General features: G+C 54.7%; 5 non-coding genes across 5 annotated transcripts; 2 read left to right on the top strand and 3 right to left on the bottom strand.

Annotated features, from left to right (window-relative positions):
* The first annotated feature begins 2,369 nt into the window (after positions 1-2,369).
* TRNAY-GUA (transfer RNA tyrosine (anticodon GUA)) lies at positions 2,370-2,459 on the top strand. Its single transcript is given in 2 exon segments — positions 2,370-2,406; positions 2,424-2,459. It is a non-coding gene; the product is annotated as a tRNA-Tyr (tRNA).
* Positions 2,460-3,947: 1,488 nt separating this feature from the next.
* Positions 3,948-4,021, bottom strand: TRNAT-CGU (transfer RNA threonine (anticodon CGU)). Its single transcript has one exon. It is a non-coding gene; the product is annotated as a tRNA-Thr (tRNA).
* Positions 4,022-5,921: 1,900 nt separating this feature from the next.
* On the bottom strand, positions 5,922-5,995 carry TRNAI-AAU (transfer RNA isoleucine (anticodon AAU)). Its single transcript has one exon. It is a non-coding gene; the product is annotated as a tRNA-Ile (tRNA).
* Positions 5,996-10,063: 4,068 nt separating this feature from the next.
* TRNAL-CAA (transfer RNA leucine (anticodon CAA)) lies at positions 10,064-10,172 on the bottom strand. The gene is made up of 2 exons: positions 10,135-10,172; positions 10,064-10,109 (listed from the first exon to the last, which is right to left on the bottom strand). It is a non-coding gene; the product is annotated as a tRNA-Leu (tRNA).
* Positions 10,173-11,437: 1,265 nt separating this feature from the next.
* On the top strand, positions 11,438-11,510 carry TRNAA-AGC (transfer RNA alanine (anticodon AGC)). The gene has a single exon. It is a non-coding gene; the product is annotated as a tRNA-Ala (tRNA).
* The last annotated feature ends 1,141 nt before the right edge of the window (positions 11,511-12,651 follow it).

Genomic DNA, 12,651 nt, shown 5'->3' with positions numbered 1-12,651 from the left:
CTTCTGCAGTGTAGACGTACCCAGAGTGAGTGGGGGTGATACAGGGGGAGCAGCTCAAACAGGCTAAAGGGTTGGCCAGGAGCAGGACATGAGCCCTGCAAGGCAGCAGTGACATCACAAGGGCCTTGTGCAGCACCTCAGCTCATTGGTTGGGAGGCAGTGACCTCACAGAAGGTCCATGACAACAGCGAGGTGGGACAGGGGCAATCTGAGACTACACACTACAGGATGTTTGAGCTGCTCTCCACGAAAAGCGGTGAGAGGGAGCCCTTGGCTGTGGCCTGTTGTTCAGGGTTAAATAAGATCTCCTCCAGGAGGCTGCCTGTTCCCTTGCCACCTTGCTTTGGCTGGGAATCAAATCAAGCAAGGGACAGCAAACGCCAGGCACTGCCATGGTCTGGGCCACAGATAAAGACCCTCTTGGAGCTGTGGTCCGAGGAGGAGTCTCTGCAGGCCCTGCAGTCCATGCGGAGGAATGTGGACATTTATGGCCGAATGGCCAATGTTCTAGCAAAGAAAGGCCACCTCCCTCCTACCCCCGCATCCTAGACCAAGTCAGAACCAAGGTCAAGGAATTGCGGCAGGGGGATGTGAGGGAAGCTCACTGTGAAATCAGACCAGAGACGGACACTGTCAGTAAACACTCATATCGGAAACGCTCCTCTGGATGCTGGGCCCACCAGAGCCATGTGCTGCTGCCATCTGCCTGCTCCATGGACATCTTCCCATTGCAGAGTGCGCGCCGAGCCAGACTGTGACTAGACAGCTCATCTCTGGGCACCCAGGGCTACATCTACACTGCAGGCTTCTTGCTCAAGAATGGCCGTTCTTGCGCAAAAACTTGAGAAGCATCTACTCTGCATGCGCGTTCTTGAGCAACTAAATTTACAGCAAGACGTAGGAAAAGAGGGCTTCTTGGGCAAGAGTTAGTCCTTTCCCCATGAGGAATAAACCCTCTTGTGCAAGAGCTCTTGCACAAGAAGGTAGTATGAACGGGCAACAGTTTTTTTGTGTGCAAGAAACCCCTATGGCTAAAATGGCCATCAGAGCATTCTTGCACAAGAGAGCGTGAACACTGCCTCGGACATTCTTGCCCAAAAGCCCAAAAGCACATGGCAGTGTGGACGTGCTCTTGCACAAGACGTTTTGCACAAGAACTCTTGCACAACACAGTTCTTGAGCAAGAAGTCTGCAGGGTAGACGTAGCCAGGGGTTGTTTGGGTTTCTTACCAGCACTGAGCTTTGTACAACAGCCCAGGGAACATTGTGAAAAGCCAAAACCTTCCAGCCCTGGGTATCACTGGCCAGCCAGCGAGTGGCACAAAGGTTCCTGGCAGTGCTGGCTTTGGGTAGTTTGAAAAAAGTCCCTTCAGGCATGGGTTCAAATCCCATTCTCATTGGATGTTTGCAGCCCTTCCTCTTGCTTCTCTCAGATCTCTCTTCAGTTCAGTGCCAGCTCCTCCTGTACCCCTGCCTGCCCCAGCCCCTCCCACTGCAGCCTGGGGAAAGGGGAAATCTCCACAGAGACACTCCCAGATGGGACCCTTAATCCCTTCTGCCCTCAAGGGGAAACCTCACAAAGGAAATTCCAGGCAGCCAGGCCAGGGGGTCTCTGAGATTCGTGCAGCCTGTCACACCTGGCTGTTGCCATGGACCCTCTGTGAGGTCACTGCCTCCCAGCCAATGAGCTGAGGTGCTGTAAAAGTTCCTTGTGATGTCACTGCTGCCTTGCAGGCTCATGTCCTGCCCCTGGCCAGCCCCTTGGCATGTGTGAGCTGCTCCCCCTCTGCCCCCGTCACTCAGGGCTGGTTCTGGGGCTCAAGCAGGGAACATCAGAGGCTGCTCAGGGGGCCACATTGCTAGGCCCTAAGGTCACCTTTTAAATGTCAGGGCAAGCCAGGACCTATCCCGTCCCTTCCCCAAGAGCCCGCCCCTTTGCTGAGCCCCGGCCCTCCCCAAACCTTTCCATGGACTCTTGGTTACTAATGGACACTCACCACTAATGACATAATTACACCCCAGCCATTTTGCTAGGGCTGCAGCTGGGGAGAAAAGTTTAATTTAAATCATGAAATGATTACGCGTTTGAACTGTCTCATGTTAAATAAAGGAAAACATTACGGCAAGCACAAAAGGTTTCGGTGCCACATCCCTAGAGACTCTGGAACAAAGAAGACACATGAAAAGAACCCAGCTTTCTTCCTTTTGCTGAGACATGGATGGATCTAGCTCAGGTTTCACTCAGGGGGTCTGTCTGCATGTGAAGTACCTGTGACAACCCCTGTGCTCCTCTGCCCCTCACCAACAATGCCATCTACTTGGGGGAGAAGTTGCCCTGAGACTTGGATAAATTAGCATTGTTCATGCACCCTTCAATAGCTCAGCTGGCAGAGCGGAGGACTGTAGTGTGTGTTTGGCAAGTGATCCTTAGGTCGCTGGTTCAACTCCGGCTTGAAGGAGCCATTCTTTTCCCTCCAACATGGCCTTAGCAGAAAGCAACCAAGGTGGTTACCTTGGGTCCCTGTCTTCAGAGACCTGCACTTCAATTGACAAAAGGATTGTGGGGATGAGCTGCCAGTCACATTTCTTGGGCTATGCAGGTTCTGTCCACACACAAAAGTTCTTTTGGAACAATGGCCGTTATTCCACAATAACAATGCAAGAGTCTACACAGCAATTCCGTTATTTTGAACTAATTTCTGAAGTAACAGATGGCTTATTCCGACTTCTGCAAACCTCATTCTACGAAGAATAACGCCTGTTCCAAATTAGCTATTTCAAAATAAGGCCCGTGTAGCTGCGCCACTGCTGCTAGTTTGAACTAGCCCCTCCCCAGGGCCATTCTGAGTTATTCTTCCCAGAGCTCTAAATCGAGACAGCTCATCCACACTGGGGAGCCTGACTCGGACTATTCTGAGGTTTCCCTGCAGTGTAGACGTGCTAGTTTGAAATAAGCTATTTTGGAATCACTATTCAGGACTTTGAAACCTGCAATGTGAGTTCAAATCTCAATGGGACCTCCTGAGGTTTTTCACACTGCAGGCTTTTTGCACAAAAATGGCCGTTCTTGTGCAAAAACTAGCGGAGTGGCACACTAAAGATAACAGAGACAGAAATTCCCTCTTCCAAATGCACGTTCCTCAATTTTTAGGTGCCAGGTTCAAGCCCTTGGAAGGAGCCAGAAATACAGGGGGGGGCTGATCACGCCCCTCTGAAAACCATCTCTCAGAAGACACCTCCAGCTGCCCCCAGAGTGTGAAACTCAACACCTTGACATCTCATCTCCCTCCCAAAACCAGGGGCTAGTTCCCACAGCCACAGCCTCAGCAGGGAGCCGCACTGGCGCTCACTGCTCGTGGGGAAGGGAGCGGGTCCCACAGGGTCTGGGGCTGGTGGGGAATGGGCAGCCACATTCTGAGGGCAGGGAGAGCGGCTGGGGCTAGGCTGGTGGCACCGTGGGATGTCCCTGGGGGAGCTCTGCAATGTGACCCTGGCTCCCAAGGCAGCAAGTGCAGAATCCCCCTTGGCGAGTGTGAGAGACTCGGACCAGCCTGATCTGAATCTGGATGGACTGCCCCGCTGCTGGAGTGTCAGAGCCCCTGTCAACCGGCCTGTGTTTGTCCCCTCCCCCACCAGGCAGGGCAGGGCCCACGCTCCCAACAGGAAGTTATAGGCACGTCTCTTGCATCTTGCACCCAGAGCACTGGGACGACCATGGAACAGGACTCAATGGCCCATGTGTGGTACCCAGGGACTTACAGTGGGAGTCAGAGCTCTACCTTGCCAGTGCCAGTCACCTCTGCACCCACTCCAGGTTTCTGGTTTCCTTCTCCCTAACAAGCCTCCCCAATCAGCCTTTTCCTGAACCAGCAGTTCCATGGGTGGCCAGGGGAGGCCTCTTCTGTGTCCCAGAAGGACATAGGAAAATGTGAACAAAGGCCACAACAAGGCACCACTGGGAGTTGAACCCAGGATCTCCTGTTTACGAGACAGGTGCTTTAGCCAGCTAAACCATGGTGCCCTCTTAAGGTCATGCACTAAAACTGATCTATTCTATGGTCCCAGACAACACCTTTGACTCCCAAAGTGCAGCCAATCCCCATTTCCCTCCCGCCCTGGCTGTGTCTGGCTCCCTGGGCACAGAAGGCTACAGCTCAATGGGCAGAGGCTCTAACATACCCATCTCCCCCAGCTGCTGGGACTGTGGAGTTGGCCTTGAGATTTAGAATTGCTGGGGGAAGGGAAAAGTGCAGCAAACACTGATCATCTGGATTGTAAGCCCTTGGGTCTCACAGTTTGGGTTGGAGACCCCAGGTGGGGACCTGGCCTCCTTGGGTCAGTCCCTTCCTGAGGGCACAGAATTAAGGGAGAATTCCTTTGTTCTGAGCAATCCAAATTGGCCAAAGAGCAAGTCACAAATTTTTTGTTCACATATAAGTACAGGAGAATGGTCTCTTACAGTAATGATGGCCAAGTGGTTATGGAGTTGGCTTAAAAATCCAAAAGTTTTTCCCTGTTCAGGGTTGAATCTTTCTCACACTGAGGCCTGTGTTTTGGTCACACCCCTAACAAGGGCAACAAGCTTGGCTGCCAGCTGTTTGCACATCTGGACCCAGAAATATCCTGAGCCTTGGTTCTGTTTCTTTTCAGCTCACTGCAAACTGCCTCCCAGCTGTAGGTGAGGCTGAGTGTGCATGAAACCAGCAGTGCCTGACCAATGTGTCTGCTTTTCCTACCATCCCTCAATATGTACCTGGAGTCGGCTTCCTTCAGTTGAGCTTGGCCTTGGCCCCACAGCAGGAAGCCAAAGGGAGCAAAGAGCAGAAGTGCAGGATGCTGGTGGGGTTCCCTCTGGGTTTGATTTAGTGAGTCTTAGTTAGACTGGCTGAATCAAGTTCCAGAAGATTGATCACGGCAATTCCTCTCCAGCTGGACGTGGTTCTTGTTCTTCTGTACAGAACAGCCAATGGGCATTCAGATCTCAGCCTTGCTCAGTTGATGGGAATAGAAACCAGATACCCAGCAGGTTTGAACTGGTTTCAGTTGAGGGACCCGTCTGCCTGGTTTACATGCATTGGCACAAGAACACATGAGGGGTTTGCTGACATTTTAAGAATCCCTGTACAATAGAAATCCATGATTGACACACCTGGAGGTGCAAATGTTTCACTTAGGATAATCAACTTTTTCAGGAGGCACTTGAGATTGAACCAAGGACCTCTACAATTGGCACTCAAACACTACCACTGAGTTACACCCGGCAGTGGTTGTACTTTTCAGCCCAGTGTTGGGAACTTAGCACCTGGCAGCACTGCCTGCAGGAGCAGATTGTCATGCTGAAGCAGGAAGACCAGGAACTGGCTCCAAGGCAGGGTTACGACACTGCTAGAATCCTCCTCCTCCTCCTCCTGGAGCTACAGGTCATCAGCGTTGTCATCCTGAAGCTGCAGCTGCTGCTGCCCAGGTGTCTCCCTCACAAACTCCACAACCATCCTTGGACAAAGCCCTGGTCCCACTACCTCATGTCAGGGGCCTCAGCAGCGCTGGGGGGTGGCTCCAGGGGGAGAAGCTGGTTCAGGAGAACTTGAGCTGCTGGGCCACTGAAGCAGGCCCCCAGCAGCAGCCTCTGTGCAGGGCACACACGCTCCAGGCCTCCCGGTCATATTGAGTCTCCCTGCCCCCCAGCTGGTGCCTTGAGGTAGCCACTGCAGCAGCAGGAATTTGGGCATCAGTTCCCCTGCTTTTGGGGACAGGAAGCCAGGCCAAGGCCCTTTTAGCCACAGGGGCTGTGCAGGGTGGAGCCTCCCCCTACCAGATCTCTGCCCTGCTTCCTGCAAAGCTCTCAGCCTTTTGCTTGTTTCTGCTTCACTGTCCATAGCAGGCAGCTAAAGGAAGGGAAGTCATCAAGCCAAACATCCCTGTGGCCAGCATGGGGCTTGAACCCATGACCTTGGCGTTATTAGCACCATGCTCTAACCAACTGAGCTAGCCAGCCTACAAAAATGCAGCTCACCAGTGGCCCTTTCAAGAAAGGCGCCTCAGGCAGCTGCAGGGACGTCTCTGAAGCTGCCAATGGCTCTTCTCTGACAGGGCCACTAGCGACTCACTGTGACGTGGGCTGGCTAGTCCAGCTGGTTTGAGGTTTGATCAAGGTGGCTGGTGGCCGGCAGACCCAGGGAAAACAGGCAGCCGGAATCTCTTGCTGCCAGCACCTTGCCTCCCAGCTTCTTCCCTGCCAGCAGCAGCAGAGTCCTGAGCGCTGCCCTTGACACCATGGGACCAACCTCTCCTCACTCAACTGGACCAAGCTGTTGCCCAGCTCATGCCCTCTGGGACCTGTTTTACTTGGGTTCCTTCCACCCAGAGCCCCCTTCTTCTCCTGGGCTGCGAGGAGCATCACTGGGATCCTTTCTCATATCCCAGCACAGGGCCATCTCTCCAGTGACAGGAGACGGGGCTGGTTTCAGGATTTCTTTTAGCGCAGCAGCAACCAAGGGGAGATGGAGGAAAATCAACCCCGTTGGCAAGCTTTGTGTGACAGGAGGAGTGTGAGCTGGGGAGCCTGCCCCCCCCCAGAAGGGGCATTTGGGGCTGCTGGCTCAGCTGTTTAGAGCTTGATGCTGATAACGCCCAGGTCGTGGGTGCAAGCCCCATGCTGGCCACAGGGGTGTCTGGTTTGGTGACTTGCCTTTGTGTAGCTGCCTGCTATGGACAGGGAAGGAGAAAGAAGCCTTGGGAGGTGAAGCAGCGGGAGGGAAGCAAGGAGCAGAGTGTCAGCTGCCAGCCGAGAGTCACAGGTGCCCTCTGCCTCCTGGGACCGCCCCTCCCTGAGCCGCCAGCCCCCTGTCTCTCACCGTGCGCCCCTTGGGGAGTCCACTCGCTCTGGGCTCCGGGGGCCTCCCGCTCCCACAGGGAATGACACAGCCCTGTGCCCTAGCCCAGAGCCACTCCCAGCCCGTGTGAAACAGGAGGGTTCATTGAGCGTCTGACACAGCACAGGGACCCAGGCAGGCAGCAGGGGCTGCGGGTGGGGAGTGAGGGCACCAGAGGGGGCAGGGAAACAAGAAGCACCAAGACTCTTGCCACCAGGGTCTGGCCACCCGACTCCCTGCCCAGGCTGCTGGGCCCCCGACCACTTCAGCGCCCAGGTCAGCCCGGGAGCTAAGGCAGGAATGGGGGGAAGGAGCCAGTCAAACTGCAGGTGGCAGGAAACACCAGTCTCGCCTTCCTGGGCCGGGCACGACGGCATCATGTTAGTGACACGGCTGCCAGACATCCCGGACAGTTAAAAATGAGCCAGACGGGTTTATGGGTAGCTCAGCGTGCGGAGCCTTAGATGAAACATTTAAAGGTCCCTGGCTCAATCCCAGGCTTTGCCATGTCTCTCGGTGCAGCAGGGCCCTCTCTGCTCCCCAGCCATGCTAGTGCCCTGTGACATCCCCGCATCCAACTTGACCACAGCCCAGCATTGGAAACTCCCGTCCATCTGATTAACCCCCTTTGCTTCCTTGGCTAAAGTCCCCTCCCCCTGTGCGTGTGGCTGGCAGGGGTTAGTAGATGGATCCATTCACATGCAGCTTCACTGAAACCCCCCTTGTTGGCCTGTGCCCAGGTCAGTCTGTGTCACTGGCTCAGGGGTTTCTCTCCCCAGCGCACTGCAGAGAAAGCCCTTGTGTGTTAAAGGGCCTATCGCAACCCCTCCCCCCACTTCCTGCCTTGAGCCTCCCCCCGCCCAAGGGGTGGTGCCCTATAGAACAGGCCCTGTGAGAAATGTGTCACTTTCACCCCTGGGAGCAGCTCAGCCATGCAAAGGGGCTGCCTGGGGCAGGACATTAGCCCTGGAGGGCAGGGGTGGGTGTGGCAGTGACATCACAAGGGCCTTTTGCAGCCCTTCAGCTTATTGGCTAAAGGAGGTTGGGAGGTGATGACCTCACAGAGAGTCCATGACAGTGGCCAGGTGGGACAGGCTGCAGGGCAGGGGCCATCTCAGAGCCCCCCCATGGCTTTGCTGCAGGGAGTTGCCCTTGAGGCCTTTTTGAAGCCTTCTCCTTTCCCACGACTAACTGACCTAGAAGGCCGACGTCCGTGTGGAGAAGGGAAGAGCTTCCAAGAAGGCTCCACTTTGTTCAGCAGGGGAATTAGCTCAAGTGGTAGAGCGCTTGCTTTGCATGCGAGAGGTAGTGGCATCAATGCCCACATTCTCCAGTGGTTGGGACAGGCCACTTTTTACTGGCAGAGCCAGCCAGGGGGCTAAGTTGGTCCAGTAACCCTACTTACTCTCCCCAAAAGCCAGCCATGCTGGGGCAGAGAGCTACTGGAGACAGGCTGCAGGTGGGGCAGAATTAGCTCCACTGGAAAAGTGCTGCCCCTGTGCATAAAGGAAGCAAGATTTTTCTCCCACCTGCTTGTGGGGCTGGCCCCTTTCCTGCTGCCCCAACTCTTATTCCCACCATGCACTTTGTGCAGGGGCCAAGGCACCTGGCTGGGAGCCAGGACTCAGAACCCTTTCCCAAAATATACGAATCCCCCCCACCCCCAATCCTCTGTTCTGCTCTCACAGGAGGCACAATGATTCCCACAGCACATGCCAAGGGCTGCAACTTAACTGTGGTTGTGTTATGCTTAAAAAAAGCACCCGGGATTTTTTTCAGAGGGATAAGGCAACACGCCACATTTATTGAACATACACACATTAATCAATGTTTATCATATGCATATGACACATCACACTCATGCACTCTCACTCACACAAGCACACTCCATCTAGTTCCGTGGTCACCAACAGGTCGATCGCGATCTACTGGTCGCTCACAAGGCCTCAACCAGTCGCTCATGAGGCGTCCTGTCTGCCCCGCCCCCATTTCCCTCCCACCCCCGAGAAGCTCCCCACTACTTACCTCAAGTGAAAATGGAGGTAGTGTCGGCTTCCTGGGGATGGACAGAAGTCCTGCAGCTTAGTGCCACTTCCGGTGATTCCAGAAGTAGCGCTAGCTGCTCTGCCGGGTTTACTGCGGGAGGGAGCATCGGCTCCCTGCACTGCACAGGAGGGGTGAGTCAGCCCCGCGGGAGGCATGCAGGGGGGTCCCAGAGTGCATAGGGTGGTTGGTCCCGGGGCAGGTGTGCACGCAGGGCTTCCCTGCATGGGGGGGGGGGGGTTGGCCCTGGGGCAGGCATGTGCGCATGAGGTTTCCTTGCGCAGGGAGGGCGTCGGCCCCAGGGCAGGCACACGCTGGTTTCCTTGGGCGGGGGGGGGGGGGGGAGAATCCTGGGAGGAGGGAGATGCAGGGGATTCTCTGCCTCCACTGGCATCCCACTCCCCAACCCCCACTCCCCAGCCACAGAACTCTGTCCCCACTTCCCTGGCTCTGCCAGCTGAGCTATTGAAGCTCCTCTCTCCCTGCTGCTTTGTCCATCCTGGCAGGAACAGAATCCGGGACTCACCCAATCAAGCCGGTGCCCAGTAACCCCAGACAGACGTGCACATCCGCACGCTGGCAGCAGCTGTTGTGGGACTCTGCAAATCCACCACTAGACCTGAGTCCCCACATGCCAGGCAGCCCAACGGAGGGCTCTGGGGTCTCAAGCAACCAGAGTCTGAGGTGGGGGGGGCTCTCAGAGCACAAGGGGAGTTGGGGGGCTAGTTGCTGGGCCGTGGGGTGAAGCATCAAACCAGCCCCCTGCTGTGGGGCCTGTGAGTGTCGCTGAATTTGGGCCCCTGCGCCGGGGCAATGGCAAACAAAAGGTCTGGGGGCCACACAGAGACCCCGCTGGGCTGAGCAGGAAGTGGCTGGGACTTTGCTTTGTCGTTGCCTGTGGGCTTGTCTGTCTGCAGCCTGGAAACCTCCTGGCTCCTCAGACCACTGGTCTGGATGGAGCGTTACCGACATCGGAATAATGGAATTGCTGTGTAGACGCTCCCATTGTTATTTCAGAATAATGACGGTTATTGCCAAGGAACGCTGCTGTGTAGATGCAGCCTAAGAGAAATGCTGAGCAAGGGCTCCTACAACGTCAGGGGAGATGGGGAAATGAGGTCACCTCACTAGATATAAAACAGATGATGTGTCAGGAGTGGGATTTGAACCCACATCTCCATTTGGAGACCAGAACACCCAACTCAGGGAAAGACAGGTCCTTGAGTCTGGCGCCTTAGACCACTCGGCCATCCTGACACCCATGCAAGCCCCTCAAATGCAGTTTTCTTACATGTGAGAGTTGCTCGGGGAGGCGGCGGGAGCACCTCTCTTTCTCCATCTAACAGCCACTCTACAGCCCAGCTGGGTTTATCCCCACTCACCCTCACGAGGTGTTTTGCAGGGAGCTGACAAGAAGCAGAAGAGGGGAAACCGCTGGCCGGCAGAACTGAGGCTTGGGATTCTTCTGTGCCAGGGAGTCTGTCAGTGCGCCTGGGGATCCTGAGTGGGCGGCTCCTGGGCTTGTTGGCTCCATACCAGGGGTGTCTCTTCTGCAGGGCAGTGCTTGTTCCTGGGGCTAACGCTTATCTCTGGGACACGCTTTGTGCAGGGACCGTTGGTCTTTGTGCCACAGTACGTGTCTGGGACGTGGGAGTGAGGAACCTGCCTCAAATAGACACTTATCCACCCCCCGCAGTGCTCTCCTTGAGACCCTGGAGCCCTGGCTTTGACTGGTGCCTGGCACGCGGGGAATTAGATCTAGGGGGAGATTTCTAGAGCCCCACAACAGCTGCTGCTCACATGCAGATGTGCACATCTGTCTGGGGTTACTGGGCACCCAGCCTGCGCTCTGTCCCTTCCTACCTGGGCAAAGCTACACAGCACTTAGTTCCAAATAAATCACAATTCCGATCCCTCACTCCTCGTGACATGAGGTTTGCAGGGATGTCGGAACAGCGAGCCCGTTATGGTTTGAAATAAGGGCCTTGCTCTTAAGATGCGTCTGTGTGATATGAGCACCACATCCTAAACCTCAAACCTTGCCGGCCCACGGGGTCAGTCTCACAAGTGACCCTTTCAGAAAGAAGCCTTAGGCAGCCGCAGGGACGTTATAGCGGCGAGGAGTCCTGTGGCACCTTATAGACTAACTGAAGTGTAGGAGCATAAGCTTTCGTGGGCCAAGACCCACTTCGTCAGATGCATGTAGTGGAAATATCCAGAGGCAGGTATAAATATGCAGGCCAGAATCAGGCTGGAAATGACGAGGTGGATCCAATCAAGGAGGATGAGGCCCACTTCTAGCAGCTGATCTGGAGGTGTGAATTCTAAGAGAGGAGAAGCTGCTTTTCTAGTTAGCGAGCCATTCCCAGTCTTTGTTTAATCCAGAGTTGATTGTGTCAAACTTGAAGATGAAGTGTAGCTCAGCAGTTCCTCTTTGAAGTCTGGTCCTCAAGTTTTTTTGCTGCAGGGACATTACGGGCTCTGGAACAAGGTAGGTGAGGTAGCAGAGTTTTTCATGGGCAGGGGAATTAGCTCAAGTGGTAGAGCGCTTGTTTAGCATGCGAGAGGCAGTGGGATCGATCCCCACATTCTCCAACTGTAGCTTTCTTCTCATTCCTTATTTTCACTGTCAGGGGCTCAGTGGCCCCCTTCCTCTTCCTACCTGCTCTCCCAAAAGAGGCAGACCAGGCTCCCCTTTCTTTTCCCCCAGCAATTGCCATGCTGCAAAGCAAAGAATGGTGATACCTGCCTCTGTGGTGCAATGGAAAGCATGTTGGACTTTTAAGCTGCAGTGATTCAGGTGAGCCCAGCTAACCATTCAAAGGTTGTGGGTTCAAGTCCCACGAGTGTCACTTTAGCTGCTTTCTCATTTCCAGGATGCAGCTTTTACAGACCAGAGAATCCTTAGCGTGAAACCGGGTTAGGTTTGAGTCCAGACATTTCCCATCAGACCCCATTGAGGGTGGAGGAAAGGGCTGGTTCTTGGGGTTGGGTTTGGGGGTTGTTCTGAAAGGCTGCAGGTGTCGTTAGATCATTTTGTCCCTCCCTGTCTCCTACTAGTGCTGAGCAACACTCAGGCTGTGTCTACACTGCACTGTTCTTCTGCAAAAAGCTACGCAAATTTCAAAACTTTCTAGCACCCAGCCCTGCACCTTGTGAACACTCCACCTCTTGTTCTCATGGAAGCGACTCACCCGAGCTGCCAGCTCCTCATTTCCTCACCAGCCCCTTGAGATTTGTAGCTCAAAGCTGGAGCTGCTGTGGAAGGAGGTGAAGCTACAGAAGCTGACAGGGGACAATCAGCAGGCGGAGGGTTATTTTTTCTCTCCCCTGGGCTGATGTGGCTAGAACTGAGGAGAAGAAAATCCTCTTCCCTTCTCCTCAGAAGATGGAAATTGCAGTTGGATTTCTCTCTGGTTCTACTAAAGCTGGACCCCAGGACTAGACTTTTTCTTTCTAAAACCCTGGTGAAAGCTGAAGGTGAATTGTTTGCAAACTGAGAATGTGAGTTAAAGAAGGGCTTCACCCAGCACGGGGCTTGAACCCTTCCCACAGACACAGCAGGCCAGGGGGTTGTGCACCTGCAGTGGCCCCTTCCTACTTGTCTTCCCACAAAGCTGTGGTGAAAAATTGCTAGACCCCAGCCCTCCCGGGCTAAGCCATGGCAGAGGTAGCAGGATTCACTCCCATCTTCTCCTGCCTGTGCCCTGGTGCTGAGGGGCCGGCCCCTTTCCTG

The sequence above is a fragment of the Pelodiscus sinensis genome, chromosome 19 (assembly GCF_052426305.1).
Source record: "Pelodiscus sinensis isolate ZL-2025 chromosome 19, ASM5242630v1, whole genome shotgun sequence".
Classification (NCBI taxonomy): Eukaryota; Metazoa; Chordata; order Testudines; family Trionychidae; genus Pelodiscus; species Pelodiscus sinensis.
This window is presented reverse-complemented; position numbering and strand designations above follow the sequence as displayed.